The sequence below is a fragment of the Eucalyptus grandis genome, chromosome 7, assembly GCF_016545825.1.
Source record: "Eucalyptus grandis isolate ANBG69807.140 chromosome 7, ASM1654582v1, whole genome shotgun sequence".
NCBI classification, from domain to species: Eukaryota; Viridiplantae; Streptophyta; class Magnoliopsida; order Myrtales; family Myrtaceae; genus Eucalyptus; species Eucalyptus grandis.
In genome coordinates, this window is record NC_052618.1 from 5475417 (window position 1) to 5479213 (window position 3797).

Here is a 3797-nt window from a genome sequence, read left to right on the forward strand (position 1 = left end):
CCTCCTTGCATATGCTCGGAAACCCTCCATTGGTCTTCTTCTGAAGTGAACTAAGTTCTGACAAGGTGCTTCAGTCCCAATCTGGCTTTAATACTGAAGCATGAATGCAGAAGACAGCTCATTCCAATCTCTCATGAGGTAGATATCTGCTGTGATGAACCATTGTAATGCAGATCCCGTAAGACTTTCTTGGAATGCCTGAGTTGTGAATGACATCGGGCCGTAGTACCGACTCATTTTAGCGTGGAGGTACTGCAAATGAGCCACGGGGCAAGTTGTGCCATTATACTTACGGAGATTAGGTATCCACATCTCTCCAGGGGTCATGATCCTATGAACGCAAGACGGGCTTGATGTATCCTTGTTAGGCCACTGGTTTTCCCAGTGCATATTTGTTGTAGTGGTGAATTTTTCTGTTTCAGGGAAGTTGGACTCTACCGAGATTACCCCTGTCGCGACCTCCTCGAAGCAGGTTGGACCACCTAAGGGTTCGGCTAATGGATTGTTAAGCCTAGACTTAACTCGGGCTCTCCCAAGCCCATACCAATTCGCGACTTAGGTTCAAGTTCTTAATATGCAAATGATTTTTATCATGGAGTCGCCACTAATCTATTTTGGGTGGGTCGATTAGAAACCCAAGTAAAGTAATGGGAGAATTACTTCACTCCTACGAACCAGAGATTAAATGAGTTCGGGGACTTGATTACGCTAGATTTCTCTAACGCCCTTTCGGTACCTTTTCCTTTTTTATTTGAAAAAATATTTTGCAGGCAGCTTGAATTGATTTTAATTTATCCTCCTAACATGTGAGGTGATCATGCGGATGCGCAAACCACCAATTTAACACCCAAGAAAGCGATGAATAAATTGCAGGGACTTACCTCATAGCAACGAAGCATCTCGCATTGTTAGATCAGAATTCACATCAATGAGACCTAGATATGATTTCTAATTAACAGGCAATTTCCCTTTTTTTTTGTTTTTACTTATTTAATGAGAATCATGCAATATGCAATGCATGCTACTAATCTAACATGGAATGGCATGACAATGTTTTCTAAACTACATGATGTGAGTAAAATATTTTTTTTTTTTTTTAATGTGTTTTCTTAATGAACATGCAAAATGGCCTGAATTAAATGACGGGCAATTTCTAATTACATGCTATCTCTTCTAAAACATGCATTTTTTAAAAGAAAGCCTATTATGCAACCTACAAAAAACTAGCATCCTAAATTAATTAATTTTTCTTGGGATTTTTTTTGTAAAAATTTGAAATCAAAAATCCTATTCTAAAATGACACATGCAATTCTTAAGAAAAACTAATATCCTAAATTGAATGCATTTTTTTTTTATTTTTTAAAAACGAAATAACTAAGTATGGTAACCCTAGCCCTAATCTAACTTGCATTTTTTAAATTTTTTATGCAAAATATCCAATTCAATCAAGATAAGATTCATACCCAAAATTGACGAACCATATCTCGCGCATGAGATCGGGTTGGTCAATTTTAAATTAAATCGCGAATCGAATCTCGGGCATGAGATTGGATTGTCGATTTTTGTACGAGATTGTGAGTCAAATTTCGGGCGCGAAAATCAGACTCCTAATCCCTAGTTTGAGGGGTTATTTTACATTGGAATTTCAATCATACGCTAATGAATAATAACGCTAAAAAAACTATATAAAAACAAACTACAAACTATATAACAAAAAGATAAAATAAAATAACATAACTACCTAATGTCCCCTTTTGTTTTTTTTCTTTTCTTTTCCCACGATAGGCTTGGGCTCGTGCGGCTTTTGGTGGGGGTCACCGTCGGAATGGGTGTAGTCGTCGGAGCTCAAGCAAGGGCGGACCGGCGGCATTGGCAGCAGCGGACTCGAGCGAAACAGGCGGCGGCACTCGGACGGAAGTCTCGGGTGAGACTCGGATCTGGGCAGCGGCTTCGTCGAGCGGAGAGAGTCACCGGCTAGCGGAGGCGGCGCGGCGGTCAGCAGCATGGGTCGTGTTGCCGGCGCGGTGGTGCTCGGAGAAAGGCGAGCAAGGTGGTCGTCGGCCCGGGTCGCAGCGAGGAGACGGAGGCGCCGCAGCCAGAGGATCGAGCGGCTCGGGGGCGGGATTCGCGTCTACTCGGGCTCGGGCGAAGGGGGAGAGGCGGAGTGGTGGTGGATGCTGGTTGTCGTGGACGGTGCGAGCTCGGCGGCCGCGTCGGAGCTCGGGCGAGGGGACCAGCGGGGGCGGGAGGCAACGGCCGCGGCGTGCAAATGCGGCGGGGCGGAGCAGCGTTGGGACGCCGGGCGGGAGTGCAGTGCGGGCAGCGGGCGTGAGGCCGCGGTGTCGCGAGGGACCGAGCGGCGGTGGAGAGCAATGGCGTCGTGGCGGGTCGCGAGTGTGCGGGCGCGGCAACAACGGGGGACGGTGGTGCTTTGCGGCGAAGGAGCTGGGGCGCGGTGATGGGTGCTCGCGGCGTCGGGCGGTGGTGCGTGGCGCGGGCTGCGCGGGTGGTCGGCGGGTAGGGCGACGCGAATGGTGGCGGAGGGTTGTCGCGACCACAACGGGGGCGACGAGGGGCGTGCGAGCTCGTGGGTGGTGCTCGCACGAGGGCGGCCGGCGGTGCGGTGGCTCGGCTGCTGGTGCACCCGGCGAGTGCAGCGGTGGCGCGGGCGGAGTAGCGGGGTGGAAATCCAGCAGCGAAGAACTCCCGGAGAAGATGAACAGAGGGGTCTTGTCTTTGCGCGGAAGAAGAAGACTTTTTTTCCCCTCTCTCTTTCCCCGTCTTCGCCTCTCGCCGTCTCTCTCTGTTTTTTTTTATGTCTTTTTTCCTCTTGAATCTCCTCCCCGACTTCATATTTTCTTTTTTTTGGTTTTTCTCTCGACACACTCCCTTCCCTTCAGTCGTCTAATCGAAAGAGAAGCCTTTCACAATGAAATTTTTTCTTTTTCGCCCTCCCCTTGACGCGCTTCTTGTGGTCTTATTTATAGGCCGTCCATTGCCTCTTGAAGATAGCCAACTTTATTGTGACAAGATGCAGCCGCAACTTTTCCAGAATTTAAGCTGAACTTTGCCCTTTTTTAATCTTCTCTAGTCCTTTCTTTCGGCCACCACTCCGCTCTTCCGCGGGGAAATCTTCTTGCAGGCACACAGCAAGGATTTTTTACGCCCCCCATTTCGTGCGTGTATGTGCATGCATTAATGAGGAGGTTTCTTCTTCAGTGAATTTTCATTGCGCCATCAAAGCTGACATATTATATAATATTATGGGCATATTATAATAATACAATATGGGCATATTATATAATATATTATGGGCTGCTTTTGCTTCTTTGAAGATTTCTCCTCTTTTTTTCTATGCGTGTTCATGTGCATGACCAATGGACGAAAGAGGGACCATCCTTTTGTGCATGCAATCGACCGCGAACCCCTGCTTCTTGTTGTCCTCTTAGTACCGATGCAAATGCAACTACATGAAATGCAATTTTGCTATTATTATTATTTTTTTTTAGGAGTTAAAGATTAATCCCTAATTTTCTATGCAATTAATTACTAAATGATTAGTCAAAATTTAGGTGTCAACAGCTGCCCCTCTTTGAAGGTGAGCTCGCAGAGGTTGCATTCAAAGACAATATGATACCTAAATTTTGACCATGAACATGCAATGGATGATATTTTGGCGGGACTATGGATCCTTTTTTTTTTTTTTTTTTGTTTTTTTTGTTTTTTTTTTTTTTTTTTTTTTTTTGAAATGCAATTTATATGATGCATGGAAATGCTAATGCCAGTGATAAAAGGA